The sequence below is a fragment of the Hylobates moloch genome, unplaced genomic scaffold, assembly GCF_009828535.3.
Source record: "Hylobates moloch isolate HMO894 unplaced genomic scaffold, HMol_V3 SCAFFOLD_10, whole genome shotgun sequence".
In the NCBI taxonomy this organism is placed as follows: Eukaryota; Metazoa; Chordata; class Mammalia; order Primates; family Hylobatidae; genus Hylobates; species Hylobates moloch.
This window is the reverse complement of record NW_026652285.1, coordinates 42,640,670-42,663,846: the sequence shown is the minus strand read 5'-3', so window position 1 is coordinate 42,663,846 and position 23,177 is coordinate 42,640,670. Positions and strand designations below refer to the sequence as shown.

At 38.4% G+C, this 23,177-nt stretch overlaps 1 protein-coding gene across 5 annotated transcripts in view; it reads left to right on the top strand.

The window, feature by feature from the left end:
* The window catches only part of APBA1 (amyloid beta precursor protein binding family A member 1), a 247,906-nt gene that overhangs the window by 29,843 nt on the left and 194,886 nt on the right, over positions 1–23,177 (top strand). The window contains exon 1 of one of the 5 annotated variants that reach the window (XM_058444843.1): positions 4,715–5,347. The exons of the other annotated variants lie outside the window; for them this stretch is intronic. The gene's annotated coding sequence lies outside the window, so the exon portion shown is untranslated. Of the gene's footprint in view, positions 1–4,714; positions 5,348–23,177 lie in introns of those variants that run through there. 5 annotated transcript variants of the gene reach the window in all.

Sequence of the window (23,177 nt, the reverse complement as noted above, 5' to 3'; positions counted from 1 at the left end):
TTTAGCCAAAAGAATTGGTTCGTGTGATTGTGGAGGTTTGGTAAGTCCAAAATCCACGGAGCAAGCTGGAAGGCTGGAGACCCAGGGAAGAGTTGCAGTTCAAATTCAAAGGCAGTCTGCTGTGAGAATTCCTTCTTGTTCAGGCGGTGGTCAGTCTGTTCTCATAAGGCCTTCAACTGATTGTATGAAGCCCACTTACATTATAGTGGGTAATCTGCTTTACTCAAAGTCTACCATTTAAATGTTAATCTCCTCAAAAAAACACCTTCATCTGCAAATGAAGAAACCAACTTTATTTCTGTTTATCTCTCTCTATCTTTCTCTCTCTTTCTTTCACAAAAACATACAGAATAATATTTGACCAAATATCTGGGCACTGTGGCTCTGCCAATTTAGTTCATAAAATTAACCATTAAATTGCCAAACTGTTTTCCAAAGTGGTTCTTCCATTTTGATTTCCCACCAGCAATTTATGAGATTTCCAGTTGTTTTGCATCCTTGTCAACACTTGGAATTTTCAGGCTTTTTAGTTTTAGGTATTCTAGTTAGGTTGTAGAGATAATGCATTGCATTTCCCTGATGACTGATGATGTTGAGTGTCTTTATATGGGCTTATTGTCCAATCATATCTTTTCTGTACTAAAGCATCTGTTTAAATCTTTTGGTTGTATTTTCAGTGGATTGTTTGTCATCTTATTGAGTTGTAAGGGTTTTTTATGTATTCCAGGTATAAGTCTTTTATCACATAGGTGTTTGCAAATATTATCTCTAGTCAATGACTCATCTTATTTTCCTAACACTGTCTTTCAAAGGATGGAAGCTTTTAATTTTAATGATGTGCAAATTATTAACTTCTGCTTTCATAGTTTGTACATTTTTTGTGTCCTGTTTAAGAAATCTTCATGCCTGGGCAACGTGGTGAAACCCCATCTCTATTAAAATACAAAAAATTAGCCAGGCATGGTGGCGTGTGCCTGTAGTCGCAGCTACTTGGGAGGCTGAAGCAGGAGAATCGGTTGAACCCGGGAGGCGGAAGTTGCAGTGAGCCGAGATCACGCCATGGCACTCCAGCCTGGATGACAGAGCAAGAGCCTCCGTCAAAAAAAAAAAAAAGGAAATCTTCACCTAGCCCAAAGTTACAAAGATTTTTCTGCTATGTTTTCTTCTGGAAGTTTTATAGCTTTAGCTCTTACATTTAAGTCTCTGGCCCATTTTAAGTTAATTTTTGTGAATAATGAGAGGGAAGGGTTGATTTTTTTCATATATGAATATTCAGTTCTAATACCCCTTTTTTGAAAAGATTATCATTTCCATATTGAATTATCTTAACAGTTTTGTTGAAAATCATCTTACCATATATGGTGGGTCTATTTCTGGGCTTCATTTTGTTTCTTTGATTTATATGTCTATCCTGTGTTAATATCACACTGTCTTGATTACTGTAGCTTTATACTAAGTTTTGTAATCAGGTAGTATGAGTCCTCCAACTTTGCATTTTCTTGTAGATTTTAGAATCAGATTTTAGCATTTCCATATAACTTTTATAATCTACTTGTCAATTTCTACAGAGAAGTCTGCTGGGATTTTGTTTGGTATTATGTTGAATCTATGGATCATTTGGGGCATAATTGATGCCTTAATAATACTGAATTTTCCAACCCATGAACATGGTATATCTCTCCATTTATTTAGATCTTCCTTAATTTCTCTCAGCAATGTTTTATAGTTTTCAATGAATATATTTTGTTAATTTTTTTCCTAAGTATGTCATGTTTTTAGTATTTTCTTTTTAATTTCAACTTCCAGCTGTTCATTGCTAGTATATTAAAATGTATTTCATATATTGACCTTGTATCTTGTGACCTTGTTAAACTCAGTTATTTTATCGCTTTGGTATATTCCTTGGTATTTTCTACATAATGATTATGTCATCTGCAACCAACTTTATTTCTCTGTCTCTCTCTCTCTTTTTCTTTCTCTCTCTCTTTCTCTCTCTTTCTCCCTCTCCTCTCCCCTCTCCCCTTTCCCCTCTCCCCTCTCCTCTTTCCCCTCTCCCCTCTCCTCTTTCCCCTCTCCCCTCTCCTCTTTCCTTATTACACGGGCTAGGACCACCAATATTGAATTGAAATAATTGAAATGGTGAGAGAAGTGGTCTTTCACTGTTAAGTGCGGTGTTAGCTACAGGTTTTTTGCAGATGCTCTTTATCAACTTTCCTTCTATTTCTAGTTTGTTGAGAGTTTTTATTATGAATGGGAGTTGAGTTTTGTGAAATGCTTTTTCTGAACATATTGAGATGGTGAGTGTATATGTTTATTTTACTAGCTATATAGCCTTGGAAAGGTCAGTTTCTGTCTTCTGAGAAATAGGGATACTAATACCTTTTCCTGTGGCTGTTATGTAATATATATAACATTCAGCACAGGCTCTGGTGCTTGGTTGGCTCTGTAATATTATTATATGGATAATTATTAATATTACAGAGTCAAAATGTTGACTCTGTAACATTATTATATACATTAATTTTTTTTTAATTTTCCAAATGTAAACGTATTATTAACCAAGCATTTGCAAATTATATGACTCCCAGCAATTCTAAATTTCTCCCAAGGAATACTTGTGCCCCAGATGAGCATTCCTGTCCTAAGCTTTCCAGATTTGCTTTATTTCCCAGGAGTGAGGGCTCACACTATTTTATAGTTTCCTAATCATAAGACACTGTATTCTAAAACTGTCATTGTTTCCTAGTAAGTTTTAAAGCAACATTTTTTGTTTAAATATGCACACATAATGTGTGAGCATGTGTGTAAGTAATGGCTTTAGGAGCGGTACATATGCAAAATAGATGGGCATTACACCTGGGTAACACTTTATTTTATTAATCTTTTCTGTTATCTATCTTTTCCCTTAGTAATTTATTTGTTGAGGAAAAAATGGTCAATTTTTCCTGTAGGATGTTCTGTGGTCTGGGTTTTGCTGATTGTCCCCTGTGCTGTCATTTCATATGCTCTGTTCTCTATGTTTTATCTAAATTAGTAGACAGATGTAGAGGCTTCATTGGACTCCATTTAGATGATTTTTGGCAATATTATTTCATAAGTGCTTTTTCTAAGTGTATTAATTTATTGGGGATTTAAAAATGATGACATTCAGATTTTACTATTCCCTCATTTATTAGCTGGACTTCTATAAGGAGGAACACTTGTCAACTCTCTGGTTACTTGACATATAATTTATACTAGCAAGGCAGAGTAAATGTTTGATTCTTTCTTTTTATTTACCAGTTTTCAAAATAAGAAGTTGGTTTGCTCACACCCTCCAAGAGGTAACCAGTGAGAAAGGCAAGTTTTATTGTTAATATTGACTTTAGTACTGTGAATTTAAGCACATTTGATATATTTTAATCTATTTCATTTTGGACAGTAGGAGCCTATTAAAGGTGGCCCTGAATCCTTTTGACATACTCCTTGTGCTGTTTGATAGCTCCTTTGCTCCTGGTGTAATGAGATGTTCCAGGTTCATCTTTTATATTTTCTGCTTTTGACCTGGAATCAGCTACTTTCCCTGAGAACCTTAGTTTCTTTAAGTGAGAAATGGTATTTAGTGACCTCAATCTTTTGGGACTACTAGGTCGTTCATTATTTCTAGGCCAATTTAATGGGCAGAGTAAGATAAAATGCATCACAAGTTCATATTGATCCTTCTCATTCAAATTCAATACAACAGGATTACAACTCCCTTTTAAAAGAGAAAAATTCACATAGACTAATACAACTTCAGTGAGCCACAGAACTCAGTTGAGAATAGATGGATGAAAATAATGCCAAAAAAAATCTTTTAACTGTAAACTATCTCTGTAAAATAGAAGTTTTTCTATTTCTAAATCATAATTTAATGAACATGATGGGAGCTGAGGATTAGATTATCATAAAAATCAAAATATATATAAATTCTCTTTTAGTTTTAGGGACCCTGAGAATGGGGCATGGGTCCTGTTTTTTGAGAAGCTCTGTCCCTGTCTATATATTTCTGTTATTTTCATGTGACTTCATGGATTTATATTTTTTAATTTTTAATTTTCAAAATTTAACTTTGAAATTCTAATTTTCAAAAATTTAATTTTCAAAATTCAAAATTTCAAAAACATACACCTTGTATGTTTTTTCCATCAATCTTCTGAATGGGCACTGAGGCATCTGAAAGAAAAAGATCTTGCATATACTTGCCTAGACAGACACCAAGGTTGTCTTGTCTTAGTAAAAATTTTATGTGATTTTTAATCACTTCTGATTCATTTGCTGACTTGATACCTGAATGGTTCTTTAAACTATTTAAACATGCACATACCTGCATGCAAACACAAACCATCTATTTAATCTTGTACACATAAATGAAGAGAGGGTCAGGGCAAGGGCTTTATTATTCACTTTACAAAGTATGCGCTTGATGGCTCACACCTGTAATCCCAGCACTTTGGGAGGTCGAGGTGGACAGATCACCTGAGGTCTGGAGTTCGAGACCAGCCTGGCCAACATGGTGAAACCCCATCTCTACTAAAAAATACAAAAATTAGCTGGGCATGGTGGCACATGCCTGTAATCCCAGCTACTTGGGAAGCTGAGGTAGGAGAATTGCTTGAACTCAGGAGGCGGATGTTGCAATGAGCTGAGGTTGTGCCACTGCAATGCAGCCTGGATGACAGAGTAAAACTCCATCTCAAAACAAAAACAAAAACAAAAAATATGCACTTGAGCATTTCATTCATAAAGCTAGACACCCTAGTGCATTTAAAATATGATTACCTGTACAAAAATCTGTATACAGCTCTTTAGCAACATATCTCTAGTAAATAAAATTACTGTTCATCAGATGTGTTGTCTTTTGAAAGAAAGAAACAACACCATATTCAAAGTTTGCCAATGCTGCTCAGTTGTGAATTCTGCAAGAAGGCATTCATGGTAATGTCATGACTCATGAATTATGTGCTGTATTTGAGCAGTGAGGTCAGCTGTTATAGCACATAATTCATTATCTCACATTCATGATTTTTCTTCCTTTCTCTATTTCATATGTCCTGCCTTCCTTTTTCCTATGTAGAATTTCTCCTATCTGGCCCAGTGTTGGGCATGATCCAGCTTTTCTATTAAAATGTAACTTCAACATTTATTTTTCATAATTGTCATTTTAAAAGTATGACAGTTTCGAAGATATTATTTTATAGCACTTTTATGTGTTTTAGGTCCACATTAAACTGGCAGAAAGTGTTATACAAGACAAGTACATCTTCTGTGCATTAGAAGTTGTGCTTGTTATTCAAACTGCTTCTCAGCCTGTGTCTGCTGAGCCACGGTATGGAAGCATGTTTCATCTATTTTACTTATTTGGGCCAATGGTTTATCCCTAAAGCAGCCTACAAGAATTTATATTTTTTAATTTTTAATTTTCAATTTTTATGGTTATATAGTGGTGTAAATATTCATGGGGCACATGAGATATTTTGATACAGCCATACAATGAGTCATAATTACATCACAGTAAATGGGCTATCCATCACCTCAGGCATGTATCTTTTCTTTCTGTTACAAACAATCCAATTATAGTGTTTTTGTTATTTTAAAAGGCATAATAAATTATTGTTGACTGTAGTCACCCTGTTGTACTGTCAAACACTAGATCTTATTTATTCTATTTAACTATATTTTTGTGCCCATTAATCATCCCTACTTCATCCTCCCTAACCCTTCCCAGCCTCTTGCAGCTATCATTCTACTCTCTATCTCTGTGAATTCCATGGTTTTAATTTTTATCTCCCAGAAATAAGTGAGAACATGTGAAGTTTATCTTTCTGTGTCTGAGTTATTTCACTTAACGTAAAGACCTCCAGTGCCATCCCTGCTGTTGCAGATGACAGGATTTCATTTAGGATCTCATTCTTTTATATGGCTGAATAGTACTCCATTGTGTATATGTATCACATTTATTTTCTTTCTTTCTTTCTTTCTTTCTTTCTTTCTTTCTTTCTTTCTTTCTTTCTTTCTTTCTTTCTTTCCTTCCTTCCTTCCTTCCTTCCTTCCTTCCTTCCTTCCTTCCTTCTTTCCTTTCTCTCTTTCTCTCTCTCTCTCTTTCTTTTTTTGAGACAGGCTCGGACTCTGTCACCTAGGCTTGGGTGCAGTGGTGCCATCATGTCTCATTGCAGGCTCAACTTCTCCAGGCTCAGGTGATCCTCCCACCTAAGCCTCCCAGGTAGTTGGGACTACAGGCACATGCCACCATGTCCAGGATTTTTGTACTTTTTATAGAGATGGGGTTTCATTGTGTTGCCCAGGCTGGTCTCAAATTCCTGGGCTCCAGTGATCAGCTCGCCTCAGCCTCCCAAAGTGCTGTGATTACAGAATGTATATTCTTTATCCATTCATCTGTTGATGGACATGTAAGTTGCTTCCAGATCTTGACTATTGTGAATGGTGCTGCAACAAACATGGGAGTGCAGATAGCTCTTTGATATGCTGATTTCCTTTTTGGGAGTATATACCTAGCAGTGGAATTGCTGAATCATATGGTAAGTATATTTTTAATTTTTTGAGGAACCTCCAAACTGTTCTCCATAGTGGCTGTATTAATTTACAGTCCCCTTAACAGGACATAAGGGTTCCCATTTGTCCACATCCTCAGCAGCACTTGTTATTGACTGTCTTTTGGATAAAAGTCATTTTAACTGGGATGAGATGCTACCTCGTTGTAGTTTTCACTTACATTTATCTGATAATCAGTGATGTTGAGCATCTTTTCATAAACCTGTTTTCCATTTGTATGTCTTCTTTTGAGAAATGTCAGATCCTTTGCCTGTTTTTAAACCAGATTATTAGATATTTTTCCTATAGAGTTGTTTTAGCTCTGGTTATTTATCTGTTGTCATATGGGTAGTTTGCAAATATTTTCCCTCATTCTGTGGCTTGTCTCCTCACTTTGTTGATTATTGCCCTTGCTGTGCAGAAGCTTTTTAACTTGATGTGATCACATTTGTCCATTTTTGCTTTGGTTTCCTGTGCTTGTGGAATATTACTCAAGAAGTTTTTGCCCAGCCAATTTCCCAGAGAGTTTTCAGTGTTGGGTGCATATATATTTACAGTTGTTATATTGTCTTGCTGAATTGACCCCTTTATCATTATAGAGTGACCTTCTTTGTTTCCTCTTACAGTTTTTGTCTTGAAATATATGTTGTCTCATATAAGTATAGCTACTCCTGCTGTTTTTTGGTTTCCATTTACATGGAGTATCTTTTTCCATTCCTTTATTTTCTGTCTGTGTGTGTTTTTATAGGTGAAGTGTGTTCCTTGTAGGCAACAGATCATTTAATCCATTCAGCCATTGTATGTTTTTTTATTGAATCGTGTCCATTTACATTAAATATTGTTATTGATAAGTAAGAACTCACTCCTGCCATTTTGTTTTTTTTTTTTTCTGGCTGTATTGTGGTCTTTCCTTCCTTCCTATCTTCCTTTTAGTGAAGGTTATTTTTATCTGGTGGTGTGTTTTGATTTCTTGCTTTTTTGTGTGTATATGTTTTATGTTTTTTGATTTGGGGTTACCATGAGGCTCGTAGATAATACACTAATTATTTTAAACTGATCACAACTTAACACCAATTGCGTAATCAAAGAAATAAGTAAAGAGAAAAGTAATAACAACTGTATACTTTAACTTCATCCCCTGATTTTAAACTTTTTCTTTTCTGTTTATATCTTATTGTACTATGTCTTGAAAAGTTGTTATAGTTTTTTTTTTGACTAGTTTATCTTTTATTCTTTCTACTCAAGATATACACCACAATTATAATGTTATAATATTCTGTGTTTTTCTGTGCACTTACTATCACTAGTGAGTTTTGTGCCTTCAGATGATTTCTTATTGTTCATTAGCATTCTTTTCTTTCAGACTGAAGTACTTTCTTTAGCATTTCTTGTAGTATAGGCCTGGTGTTGATGAAATCCCTTAGCTTTTGTTTGTCTGGGAGCATCTTTATTTCTGCCTCATATTTGAAGGATATTTTCACCAGATATACTATTCTAGAATAATTTTTTTCCTTCTGCACCTTAAATATGTTATGCCACTCTCTCCTGGCCTGTGAGGTTTCCAGTGAAAAGTCTGCTGCCAGATGTATTAGAGTTCCATTGTATGTTATTTGTTTCTTTTATCATGCTGCTTTTAGGATCCTTTCTTTATTCTTGACCTTTGGGAGTTTGATTATTATATGTCTTGAGATAGTCTTATTTGGGTTAAATCTCCTTGGTGTTTTTTAACCTTCTTGTACTTGAATATTGATATCTTTCTCTAGGTTTGGGAAGTTCTCTGTTATTATCCCTTTGAATAAACTTTCTACCTCTATCTCTCTCTCTACCGCCTATTTAAGGCCAATTACTCTTAGATTTGCCTTTCTGAGCTTGTTTTCCAGATCTTATAGGCATGTTTCATTCCTTCAAGTTTATTTAGGACCCCAGAGCACTTTAATCCGCAGTGGCAAGACCTGCAGGAACTCAGGTTTCAACCACTAGAATGGGCAATTCCCCTCTGGCTAGGGCTGGTCTAAATGCTCCCTCCATGAGTGCCATCTGAGTTCTGCCTGGTATTGCTTTCTGCTGCAACAAGGCAGCATTGAGTTTCAATGCAAAGTTCTTCAGTCACTGTGTTCTCCCTCTCCTAAGCTCAGATTCTCTCTCCACACCACACGGTCGTTGCCAGGGGATGGAGGAGGGGTGGTGTTGGCAATTCAAGACTGTCTTTCCTACCCTCTTCAGTGCCTCTTTCACTGATATGAAGTTATAACCAGATATTTTGATTGCTCATCTGATTTTTGGTTCTTATGAAGGTGCTTTATTGTGTGGATAGTTGTTCAATTTGGTGTTCCTGCAGGGAGGATGATCAGTGAAGGCTTCTATTCAGCCATCTTGCTCTGCTTCCTCTTCTCATTTACTGAATAACTTTCTCATAGAGTTTGACCTAAAGATGCAATTAATGATTAGTTCAGATTGTGAAGCTGAAAGCTGATGCTGGTGTCACCTTCTAAAATTAAGCTTCTGGTTATAATTAAGAGTTGCAGACTTGGAGCATTGAATATTATCTGTGGCTTGGTTGCTAACAGGGAGAACTTCAGGATGCTCCTTTTAACTCCAGTTCTGCTAGGCCAGCTTAGAAAAGGAGCAGTAGTATTAGAGAAACTTGTATTTGAACTTGTTCTCAAGGGCATGGTAGCAAATATCTCAGTGGATTGAATGCAGATGGAGAGGAAACTTTGATCATTTGAGAGATAGAGTACCAGCAAGTCCTCTCATCCTTCAAGTTGTCAGAGGAAATAACATTTACCTGAATGAAAGGTCAGTTGAGATGGCAAATGCTAAGAAGATTAGAGTCCCTCACTTTGCCCTGCATGTGAACTACCCAGCTCCGATGACAAAAGAGTTTGAAGTGGAGTGCTTTGGGAGAGAGTCTCAGCCTTCTGGCTCAACTGCTGCTTTCTACTTATAGAAAGTATTCCAGGTGCTACCTTTCCTTCATGTTTTGCATGGCTGTATGTTGAAAAGCATGACCTATGTGTCAGTCTGGGTTCCCGCAGGAAAGAATCAGGTAATTTAGAAGAGTTTAATGAAGAGACTCTTTAAAAAGATATGTTCAGGACTACATAAAACAACAAGAGATGGTGAGGCATCCTGAGGTTTGCAACAGTGGGGAGCTTTAACCCTATCTAGGCCTGAAGGGGCCAAGAGATTAAAAAAAAAATAATAAAATAAAATAAAATAAAATAAAAGACACAGTTACTGGTGAAAAAAAAAAAAAGAGAGAGAGAGGGAAGATTCTCAAACCCTGGACAGAGTAGCTATATCTGTTAGGGAGGGCAGCCTGGCAGGAGCTGTGGCCTGTAGGAGGGGCTGATGACCACGATGACCCAGCAGGGAGGGAGCTAGAGGAATCGATACTCCGACCTTACTTTCTTGCCTCTCTCCTGTCTCCTGCCAATGTGTCCCATTGGCTTAACCCAACCAGAAGTGAGAGGACAAGGAAGCCCAATGATACAGAATATCATTCTTTTGGATCACAGAATTGAGAGGCAGTAGATCCAGAGAGGCAAATTGAAAGAAAATACCCCAAAACATCTATTTCTTTTAAAATATGGATTGTTCTATACAGCAAAATGGTAAGTATGAACAAGTACTTCATGTATCTGATTCCAAATCACTTAATGGGTGTGAAGTGAGAACCCCAAGAGTAGTTGAACTAATAATAGTAGTGGTCATTATTGTTGTGATCTTTATCTTTGTTGAGAGTTTACATTGTACCAGGAACTGTTGTAAACACTACATCTATATTAACTCATTTAGTTTTTAAAACAATCCCATAAGTACTATAATTAGTCTCATATTATATAGTTGAGGAAACTGCAGCACAGGAAGCTTAGGTCCTCCGTACACAGTCTCGAAGCTCAGAAGTAGAGAGGCAGGATTTAAATCCAGGCTGTAGGGATACACTCCTACCCTGTACTGACTCTCTCTCAATAAAGGAAAAAGTAAATAAGACACCTTTGGGAGAGGGACATTGGAGCATTCAGTAATGATTAATATTTGCTTCCTGTTGATAATTAGAAAGATATTTGAAGAGATTTAATGTGTTTGAAATCTCTTTCCAACTGAAGAATTTTAGGTTTATAAGGCAAAGAAAGTTAATTTGTTTGTGGGTCATTAACAGTGACTCCACCCAGAACAGTTTAATGATAGCTTTTCTTTCTCTTCCCTTTAATATTATTTTTCTTTCCTGTGTTATTCAGACAAAAGGTGCTTTTTCTTTCTTCTTTTTATTTTTTATTTATTTATTTTTTATTTTTAGTTTTTCATGCTTTAAGTTCTAGGGTACATGTGCACAACATGCAGGTTTGTTACATATGTATACATGTGCCATGTTGGTTTGCTGCACCCATTAACTCATCATTTACATTAGGTATATCTCCTAATGCTATCCCTCCCCCCTCCCCCCACCCCACAACAGGTCCCAGTGTGTAATGTTCCCCACCCTGTGTCCAAGTGTTCTCATTGTTCAACTCCCACCTATGAGTGAGAACATGCGGCGTTTAGTTTTTTGTCCTTGCGATAGTTTGCTGAGAATGATGGTTTCCAGCTTCACCCATGTTCCTACAAAGGACACGAACTCATCCTTTTTTATGACTGCATAGTATTCCATGGTGTATATGTGCCACATTTTCTTAATCCAGTCTATCATTGATGGACATTTGGGTTGGTTCCAAGTCTTTGCTATTGTGAATAGTGCCGCAATAAACATATGTGTGCATGTGTCTTTATAGCAGCATGATTTATAATCCTTTGGGTATATACCCAGTAATGGGATGGCTGGGTCAAATGGTATTTCTAGTTCTAGATCCCTGAGGAATGGCCACACTGACTTCCACAATGGTTGAACTAGTTTACAGTCCCACCAACAGTGTAAAAGTGTTCCTATTTCTCCACATCCTCTCCAGCACCTGTTGTTTCCTGACTTTTTAATGATGGCCATTCTAACTGGTGTGAGATGGTATCTCACTGTGGTTTTGATTTGCATTTCTCTGATGGCCAGTGATGATGAGCATTTTTTCATGTGTCTTTTGGCTGCATAGATGTCTTCTTTTGAGAAGTGTCTGTTCATATCCTTTGCCCACTTTTTGTTGGGGTTGTTTGATTTTTTCTTGTAAATTTGTTTAAGTTCTTTGTAGATTCTGGACATTAGCCAAAAGGTACTTTTTCTGAGCTTCAGGAGGACACTAACAGCAGAGTAGCATCTACCAAGTACCAGGCATTGGCCAGAGAACTTGGAAAGGATAAATCGTTTAATCTTAATAATAGTCGTGCAAAGCCACTGTTAAAAATCCCTATTTTACAGGTAAGAAGACTGAGTCCTGGAGATATGTGTCTTGCTCAAGATCATTCAGTTAAAAAGCATAAGCCCTGGCAGGTCTCACTTGTTCTGAAGCTCTATCTACTGACTGTAGTGTCCCCTGGAGACTAAGTGATTTGCCCTGGGCCAAGGCCATCAGGGCTGATGAATGAACTTTCAGTTAACCAAAGCCTTCACGTATTTTTTTCACATGAACACCTATGTTTATTTATGGGTTACTCCTAAGAAGAGAAGCTGAAGAGAGGCCACAGATACAGGAGAAAATGAGGATGGTGGTATTGTCATGGAGAGAGGGGAGTGTTTCTAGAAAGAGAGCCGTGTGCCAGAGGCAGCAGAGAGCCTGATAAGTTAAGGACAAGTGTCCTTGGCCGGGCGCGGTGGCTCACGCTTGTCCCAGCTACTCGGAGAGGCCGAGGCAGGAGAATGGCGCGAGCCCAGGAGACCGAGACCACAGTGAGCCGAGATCCCGTCTCTACTAAAAATACAAAAAACTAGCCTGGCGTGGTGGCGGGCGCCAAAAAAAAAGAAAAAGGACAAGTGTCCTTTGCATTTGGACATGTGGAGATCATTGGTGACCTTCAAGAGAAGTGTTGGGGAGTGATCCAATTGGAGTAAACTTTAGGGTAAATAGGAGGGCCAGGAGGTAGAGGCAGCACGTCTGGACCCTTCCTTGGAGAAAAGTCGCTGAGAAGGAAGGTAGACATTCAGTGGCGGCCAGGAGGGTGGAATGGTTTTCTAAAGACAGAAGATATTAGAATGTGTTTGAAACTGATGAGCAGGGTCCATAGACAGGAAGAGGATAACAATGTAGCAGAGAGGGGGAGCAATTAGGGATCAAAGTTGGCCTGTTGACTCAATTCTGTGTGATCTGGTCCCTGCCCACGTTGCTGGCCCCATCCCCTGATCATTATGCCCAGTCGTTCTTCTTTCTGTTCCTCCATGCTGAACTCAGTCTTGCTTTAGCACCTTTGCATTTGTGGTTCCCTCCTTCAAGTCTGCTCTGATATCACTTACTTACTGGTGCCTACCCTGACTGCCCCCTTTTGAATTGTGACCCACAGTCCCTTCACATATATACTTCCACTCACCTTTTTCCTGGTTTTTTAAAAATATTGCACATATTACCTTTTTTACATGGTATATAACTTAATACTTATTATGACTTGTAATATTATCTCTTTTCCCTAGTAGAGTGTGATCTCCATGATGTTGGGAATCTATATCTGCTTTGTTTGCTAATGTATTTCAAGCACCTGGACACTGTGTGGCCGGGAGTAGGACCTCACTAATATGTTTGTTTGAATTGACTTAACTCTCCACTATCTGAAATTATCTTAATCAGTTGTTTGCTTGCTTATTAATTATTTGTCCCCTAAACAGAATGCAAGCAGGGAAAGCAGGGACCCTGACAGTCTCATTTACTGGGGTAAGCCCAGCACTAGAACTGGGTCAATACATAGCAGTGCTCAATGAATATGTAATATGTTGAGTGACTGATGGTTATATCCCCTAACTCGACTGAACTCCCAGGCTCTAGACCTTTGGCTTGCCTTAAGCACAGCTGACTGTCAATCTGGACTGTCAGTTTCCAGACCTTTGCCATGCTTTGTCCCTCTGGAAATTTCTGGAATTTCAATATTTTACCATAACACAGAATGTGGATTCTGACTTCATCTTATGCAACTTGTTGTCATCATTTCATAGATATTATGCCTGTTTTTACTTCATGTGAATTCTTAATGCCTGTAGATGTTTAATAAATATTGCTCAGAAATGATGTTAATCACGAACTATTAGTGCTAAAAGGAAGTTTAGATAGTATTTAAACCTGTAGCATATATAATGGTTAAATCAGGCATGAGTTAACATTAACATCAGCTGTCTAATCATAATGTAAAGTCAAAATTTAAGAATTAAATATTCTAAATACTAATCTTGTCATTAATTAAATACTTGATGCTGGCATTGGGTAAATTAAGGAGAAGATTGATGGAATCCTGAACATATATTGGATATGTTTAAAAGTTATCATTGGTTTCAGTTCAGACTTTAGCTCCCTTACTGTAGGGCTCACATATTCTGAAGTTGCCTTTTGTATAGTTTTCTATAAGGAATCTTATGTGGTTAATTTTTGAAGTTGTCATTCTATAAAAAGCTATGAAGAAATCATTAAAAGCCTAAAAAATATAATTGTGGGTTAATATAAGAGGAGATTAACACATGAAATATCACAGCCCTGTAACAATGCCTTTAAGAAGGTCATATTAGGCATTCTTTCTTTTTAACTCACTTTTACTCCAGAACTATTACATGAGTTCACAGGTATGGAGATTTAATAGAAACTTATTTGCAAAAACACGAGTTATAGGAAGATGAAGACAAATTGATTGTCTCTCACTGTTCTGCATTTCTAGGAATTTTAAGTCAAGCTACTTAGAAGTTTCCTGTATAGTATAATAAGATTTTAGAGCATGTCACTATGCCCATTATTTTTCATTATCTGCTTAAGAAGTTCTTCTGGTTAATAAGCTTTTCATCTCAGAACCTAGATCCTCTAGGAAGCTAATAGGTATTCTTTGGAATGGTTGCCATGGCACTCAGGTTACTCTGCCTGTCACTGTCTGAATATTTCTTCCTGTGATTATTTTCAGAGGAGCGGGATTAGCACAGAACTCTCCAGCCAGACGTAGACTGACTCCAATTCACTTTAAGGATGGGCAGTTTAAATAAGACTTTTGACCTTTATTTCTTCTCATAGTGTATTAGTCTTCTATTTCTGCAAAACACATCATCACAAATTTAGCAGCTTAAAACAATACACATTCCTTATCTCATAGTTTCCATGGGGCAAGAGTCTGGGCACAGGTCAGGGTCATAATCAAGGTGTCTGCCCTGGGCTGCATTCTCATCTTGAGGCTTGGCTGGGGAAGAATCTACTTGCATGCTCATTAAGTTTGTTGGTAGAAATTATATTTTTTGTGGCTGTATGACTGAGGACTTAGCTTTCTGCTAATTGTAGACAGGAGTCTACCTACAGCTCTTTTCTGTGTGGCTGCTTACCTCATCAAGCCAGCAAGAAGATCCTCTCACTCCAACACACCAAACCATGTCTTATATAGTAGTTATGGGGGTGACTTCCTATCATCTTTGTTCTATTCTATTGATTAGAAACAAGTCACAGGTCACACCTGCCCTCAAAGGAAGGGGATTACACAAAAGCACACACAGGAGGAGGGAGGGTCACTGGGTCACCTTAGGGTGTGTCTACCATGTTCAGGTATCTCATTCCCCCACCAGTGCCTGTTAGCCGTTGCATCACACCTTTTGATACAGTTAATGGTGACTACAAAGGGAGGAATTTCAGACTTATTTTTTCTAGTTGTGGGACCAATTCGTGTTCCATTCTCAAGCTTCTTTCTGTGTTCTGGGATCTCTCTTGGTTACTTTGGGTGTGGGAGAGAGTCCCTGAGGATAATGGAGTTAAACAGAGAATTTGGTCTTGAGAAAGGGAAAGTTTGGTTCTAGAGTTTTTGAGTAGCCATCATATGTGTTTCATGGCATTAACACTATTTCCACTTGGTTTCTCATTATGTCACCCAGGAAAGTCGTTTAGGTTATCACAACAAATTGACACCCAGATGGCACACACACCATCAGAGGAGTCCTACAGTCAGGGTGGGAACTGGTCCAGATGAACTCAGTGAGCATGTCCTACCCACAAATTCTCTGTTTTTGCTATAAAATTAGAAAGTCTGCCTTCCCATGCAAGCCAGCTGGGGGAGGATATATTCTCTAGAGATCTAGTTAATGGAAGAACTATTTTTCACAATCTGACTGAGAGAGAGAAGAAAAAATAAAAACCCCAGGGTGAATCTTACTGCATTGAACTATAATGAACCTCAAGACAATCAAATAAGATGACAACAACAACAAAAAGGCAACCCTTCACAGTTGAAAAAACAGTGTAATTTTTTGGATATTTAAAAACTTCTCTCTCACATTTAGAGTGCCCATATTCTTGGAAATTATTATGTAGCGTGTTTCTGTTTATATTCTTTCTAATGACCTGCTTTTGAAGTGCCTTAAGAAATGCCCACAGAGTGCATTAGTTTCAGAATAAAGAGTAGGTCAGCATTGTATGAGGGTTTTGAATAGTGACTGGAAGGCACTTTTAAGCATTGACAGCCGAAATTACTGAGGTAGAAATCTGCAAAAGTAAAAGCATTATCTAAAATAATAACTCAGAAATTGTCCAAGTTTTTTTTTGTTGTTGTTGTTGTTGTTTTTCTATAGGTGCTGCTCTTCTCCCACTGGCCTCAGGATTATAAGCTTTGGGGGCTTACTGGCTGACATTTTTAGGTAGATAAATATGGGCCAAGATGCCATTGGCTTTTGTGGATAGCAATGTGCCTTAGGACATGAACATAAAATCATAATAGTTCTTTCTTTTCTTAAGGTTTGAAAGCTTATGTTTCTATTTCATTCTCTCCAGGAGATTTGGCCGAGTCTTAAAGAGTAAATTTATATAAATGGACAAAAGTGCCAGGTGCTTCTCAGAAATTCATTGACAGATAAAGGGGGCAGCATGTTTTGTTTTTTTCTATTCCATATTTTTCAGGAGATGTTTGTTTATGCAGTTTAGCTTACAGTTATTTCTTATTCTTGTATATTGCGATACACACAATGAGTATGTGACTCTTCATTTTTAATGGGAAGAGTGATAACATTAAAATGGAGAATACTGACTTGAATTTTATTTAATGGATTCCCCCATTGGCTTTTATATCATCCTTTAAAAGTACTAACAGTTCCTAATGTACATTTGTGGAAAAAGAAAAGCCAAAAAAAAACAAAAAACAAACAACAACAACAACAACAACAACAACAAAACAGTTTATTTCCATGCAATAGAAAGACCCCTGTGGCCAAAATCTGAGGCACTGCTGTTTACTTTTTGGTCCATGCTTGTGGCTGAAGCTCAGTTTGTCTTCAGCATAACCACATCTATCACCAATATGCTTGCTGCTCTTCACTGACCTTATAAGCTTGTGAACCACATTTAGAATCTAGCAGCTGATTCTAGAAAAATAGTAACCTCATCTAAAGGCTTGAACAAAAATTTGGCATGACCTGTACTTAACAAATTGCTTTTTCCTAAACCTAGAATGACATTCAAATGGTAGTTAATGTTTGAGTCTCCCCCAGTATCCAAGTTAATCCCCTTATCAAGTAACTCAGATAAAGCCTTTTTGGACCATCAGGGTAGCATTGGATATACTGCCCAAAGAATGTGCTTAAGAATTAATCTGCTGAATTTATTAACAGAGAGTAATTTAGGCAGTGATGAACTCAAGCCCAGTGACATATGTTGCACTCTTGTATATTCAAGTTGATGGTTGTGCATTGAGTCAAAACCTCTTAAAGTCATTGGGATGTGTTTCAAATTTTAGTAACGCTGTTCTAATAATATGCTTAATATTAAATTTTACAAAGAACAAATGAAAAGCTTGAGACATATTTTAACTAAATTAGCCCAGCAGAGGACAGTGATTTAAACTAATTGAGTCTGCAAGTGGCATATCTCTAAGCCTAATTAATGCTTGAACCCTAAGATTTCTTCAAGATTGAACATTAATCAGGCAACCTCAGTGTTCTCCATATTCACCAAGCCAGCAAATCTTTTTGGGCCTCCTATGTGCCAGGAACAGTTCTAGGGACAAGGGATGCTGCAATGGTCAATTCAGACAAGATCCCTCTTCCTGTGAAGCTTGTATTTCATTTGAGGAAGAAAATAATGAGCAAAAATGTAAATGTTCAATAAAACTATCAGCTGCAGTTAAATCCTACACAGAGAATTAATTAGGGCATCATGACAAACAGTGATTGGACAGCTACATTAAACTGGGTGAGACGAGAAGGTCTCAGTGAAATATACAGACTTTGAACAAAGATCCCATTGTCAAAAAGGAGCAGTCCTGGGAAAACATTCCAGAATGAACAGTGGTGTAAGCTTGACGTGTTTGAAGACAGGTACAGGCTTTTGTGGCCAATGTAGTAGGAATGGGGAAGGTGGTCCCAAATAAAGACCATGTTGTGCAGAGCCCTATAAGACAGAGGAAGGAATTTGAATTTATTTTAAGCAAGATAAAATCCAAAGATCTCTGGAATGTAAGCTCCATGAAGGAACTATGGAGGCAAGAAACCTATTAGCAGGCTGTTGCTATGGGTTGGTTGTTAGCAATTAAATATCTGTAACAAAGGCTGGTCATGTCCTATTTTTCCTTTTCAATAGGAAGGAAAACCAGGAAAAACATGTCTCAGTTTGACAGTGGAGAAAGAGAATTTGATGCACTTTTAATTTATTGTTGATGTCTATCTAAACTCACCTTTGCACCTGGGTTTCTCTGCATTTGTGAGAACTTGAACTGTAAATCATCATGCTTTGCTTTAAAACACTTGCTCAAGAACCAAGTTTTGGTCATGCCATTGTAAATTTGTTGCAAAGACTGATGTAATTTCTTGGAAACTTGACTTCAATGGATTGCCCTGTAAAATTAGGACATATTTGAATGTCTTCAAATGAGGCAGGTCTAATTCAGGTGAGAGTCAGAACCAGTCATTTTGACCTGCTGGGCACCTCACCTGAGCTCTGTGGAGTCATGGTGGAGGTGACTATATTCAACACCTAGTGAGGATACCAGCAGGGACTGAACATAGCCTCTCATGCTTTCAAAGAAAAATGCTGTTTTGTGGGCACTTTCTTTAATAATAATAGAAGAAAATTAAAGAAATTATTGTAACTATAAAATTTGTTTCAAAATTGAATGTGGTTTTCATTTGGGATCTTGCTTGGGTCTGAGCAAATTGCCTGGCACAGTAAGAATGAACATTACTTGCTCTGTAAGTGTGTAGGATGTTTTAATCTTAGGCATATTCCTGCCCATCCTTATGTTGGTCTTATGCAGTGTGGCTGCCTATTTAAAACTCACTGTATTGTAAATTCGTGCTGCTCTTTATTATATTTAGAGACTGTTTGATTTTCACTGAAAGCTGTCCCAAACTGCACAGTATCATAATCTGAACCTCTGGGAACTTTTTATTTCATATTCGGAATCCTCAGAAGCAATTTGCCAGCATGTTCTAAAGATAGGTTAAAAATGAATGAAAATGGAAAAAAATGGATTATGATGATTTATGTTTTAAATTTTATGTTGCTTTTACATTTCTAAAAATACACTCACACCTACCTCATATATATCCATGTCAGAGAGGTATTACAGCAAGATATCTCAGGATATCTATGTGAGAGAGGTATTACAACACACAAAGGGAGAATTAGATGTTAAGATGACCTACTCAAGGTCATAAAGCTAAAAGCAACAAGCAGTCCACCAGTTTTGTTTTGAACATCCTCAAGAGTGTCAACTGTGTTTTCCAGTGTTGGGGCCAAATATGTGCATCCACACGGCCAGACAGCCTGTTAAGAATGTGGGTTCCTGGACTCCACCCCAAGCCTCCTGAACCAGAATCTCTAAGTTTGGAGTTTAGGAATCTGCATTTTTACACCCCCTCCCAAGCTGGTTTTTAAATGCGTTAAAATTGAGAACAATTGGTGTAAAGAACAATTAGATCTAGTCAGGGTCAGCTCTTGCAAAATTGTGAGGTTGGGGAGGATTTTCTGTGACCCATCCACTTCCTGCCCTAAATCATCTTCTTCCCTCTGTGACTTCAAGCTTGTCCCCAGCTGTCTATCAAACCCTCTTTGAGAAGAGGATATGCAAAAGCTAAAAGTACCACTCCTCCATAAGTTTTCTGCTTTTTAACAGAGAGCAAGTCTTTAAAAAAAAAAAAAGAAAGAAAGAAAGAAAAAAGAAAATCTATTGGAGAAGTGGAGGAGGCACCATTTGGGAATAAAGGAAAATGAGGCTCTCCTTGAACCTGCAGAATCACCCTTATCTATTTCATTGCAGCCTCAGGTCAGTAAACCAGAGAAAATGAAAACGCAGTAGACTCCCAGCACTCTCCTCCAAGATCCATGTTTCAAAACAACTGTAGATTGATAATGTAGGTTTTTGGGTGGGGTGCCTATGAGCTGCTCTTAAACTTGCTGTTTTCCAGAGTTTTCAAGTACAATTTTGCCATTTGAGCCAAAGATCATGTCAGACATTGGCCTTTAGTGATAAAGCACGGGCCTTATCTTTCTAGTGGGATCCCTGGACAGTCTTTGGAGAGGACCCCCAGCTCTGCTAAGGGTGTGGACACTTGAATTATGAGGTCATTCTTGCAGATTCTGTTGCTGCCTGTGCTAATCATGAAGACAATGCATGCTGTTTCTATGTGATTTGATTGCCAAAACCACAGCTGATAATGAGCTGCTTTCCAAACATCAGAAGGGTTTGTCGTGAGAAGTTGGGAAATTATACTAATCATCCCTACCAAAATTTCCAGGGAAAAATCTTTAGCTTGACAGGGATTTAGTTCACAGGCTCTGAATAAGTTGTTGTTGGACGTACAGAAGTACAGAGACACTGCAAGGCTCGAGGCTGCAATGACATAGATGACGTGAGGGTGACTCTGTAGGTTCAAATAAGGCCTTATTTCCCTTTATTCCCAAATGCCTCCTCTACTTCTCCAATAGATTTTCTTTTCTTTCTTTGTTTCTTTTTTTTTTCTTATGACTTGGTCTCTATTAAAAAGCTACTTGGAAAAAAAAGGTATAAAAACAGACTTTGATTTAATTTGCACTGGCCTTAGATGCTCTTGTTACTTAATGACTTCAAAGACCAGGAACATTTTCCAACAGCACTTCCCTCTGCTAATGGAAGAACCCATGAAACCTTGCCAGACCTACCTGCTCCTATAAGGAACTAGACACAGACATGTTCATATTTAATCACCTTTGGAGATTAAGCCCTTGGTGTAGGATTCATTTCTTTGTTTCACTTTCTAGAGATGATTTTGCTGGAGGAGATGTGTGGCACATCTGAGCTTTGCTCTGCCTCTTACACACTGTGAGATATAGGGCAAGTGGGCTTATTCTGCTGGTTCTTATTTTTATCATCTTTGACAGGAGGAGAATGGATTTAATCCATAGATCTCACATATGGGTGACATCCCCAGATTCCTGGGGCCCATCCCAGACCAATTGCGATAATTTCAGAGTCTGGGCTTGAGGAATCTGTGTTTTTTGGAAAGCTCCCCAGTTGATTTTGATGCTCCTCAGTTTTGGTGGCCACTCTATCAGGTCATCTTTAAGATCCCTCTGGCTCTGATGGACTGGGAGGCAACATCTATGCTATTTATCAGTTTGCCATCTGGGATGGGAGAACGTGGTTTGTTGCTAATCATAGCCAACACTGCGTTCCAATTAACTGCTTTATTTCTGCCAAATGCTGTGGTTTATTCACTAGTAGGAAGCAGATTAAAGATCACAAAACATTTGCCTTAGGAGGCTTCTGAGCCTGACTCACTTGTATTTTTCTGTTATATTCATAAAGAAGAGTTGTAATTATGGCCAATACCCACTTAGTGCCTTGTGCCAGGAACTCTTCTTCTATTAATAAGTACTTGATATATATATGAATTTATTTGATCCCACAACTGCTGTTGTGAATATTGTGAAGCTGTTGTTATACATGTTTTACAGATGTGGAAACTGAGGCACAAAGAGAATAAATAACTTGCTCTAGACCCACAGTTAATAAGTGGTGGGGCCAGGACTTGAACCTGAGCAGTCTGACTCAAGAGCCATGCACTCAGCCACTGCACCATACAGTCTCTCCATTGGATAAGAAGTTGTCATTGGCTTTTATGCTTTTACTCTGGATTTCTAGGCTAGTTGACTGGAAAGGTGGTTGGACATCACTCAACATAGGGCCACAGAGGGGCCACAGGTTTGGCAGGAATTTCAGTGGTGTTGAAGTACCAGAAAACAAGGTAATGAAGTCATTAATATGCTACATTTAATATAATTCATGTAATCTTACATGAAGTGATACCTGTGGAGCTAGCACTTTAAGAAATCCCACTGTCATCAAGATGACTAGATGGCCAGGCAGCCAGCACCTTTAGGTTTCGGTATTTTTAGTTAAATTCCCTTCACTGGTGATAATAACAGCTATCATTTTATGAATGCTTACTTTGTGCCAATCTCTGATTTTTACCAAAAGTCCTATCCATCTCCATTTTACAGATTAGGAAACTGAAGCACTGAGAGGTTGTGTAACTCGCCCACCATGCTACAGTTAATAAAAGGCGGAGCCCAGGTTCAGTCCCAGCTCCCGGGCCTTTGGATTTAAGCCCACATGCAGGACTGCCGCATGCTGCTGCCCACGCCTTGCTGCTGCTGCTTCATTTCTGGAGCTTCACTGTTGTCCAACTGTGCAGCTCCTTGGTGTGACCGCACCAGCCCAAGCCTGCACACTTTAACACCTCCCTCCATGGCATCTCCATGCAGAGATGGAGTGAATTTAAATGACTGGGAAAGGGCCCTGCAGCCACTTTTGGACCCCTTGGGTTTCTCCTTGCTAGCTGTAGAAGGAAGAGGTGGCACTCTGTCTCTCGGTTTTGTTTTGTTTTTTTCTGAGATGGAGTCTTGCTCTGTCGCCCAGGCTGGAGTGCAGTGGTATGATCTCGGCTCGCTGCAACCTCCACCTCCCGGGTTCAAGCAATTCTCCTGCCTCAGCCTCCTAAGTAGCTAAAACTACAGGCACATGCCACCATGCCCAGCTAATTTTTGTATTTTAGTAGAGACAGGGTTTCACCATGCTGGCCAGGCTGGTCTTGAACTCCTGACCTCATGATCTGCCTGCCTCAGCCTCCCAAAGTGCTGGGATTACAGGTGTGAGCCACCGTGCCTGGCCAGCACTCTGTCTCTCTGACCATCCATCTCTAGGGATAAGCTCAACCTCACTGGCATGCTGGCCACAACCCATTTTCCTAGCTTAGCATGTACCTTATATCCTCTGATTTTCTTGCTGAAGACTGGTCATACCAATTTGCAGGGGGAAAATGAGGCTAGAATTTATTTCAGACTTTGCCCTGGCTTTGAGAATTAAAAAAGAAAACCACTAGACCGTCCTCAGGAGAAACTGGAAGCTACCAGTACTAACTGCCAGATCTAATGTGGTGAGGGAGGAAGAGGCAATGCTGGGAGCAAGGACCTAGTTTTTCAGAAGACAGACAGGGCTTTGAGACCAAGGTTTTAAGGGAAGACTGTTTTCAGTTCAGTATTTAATTGCTTGTT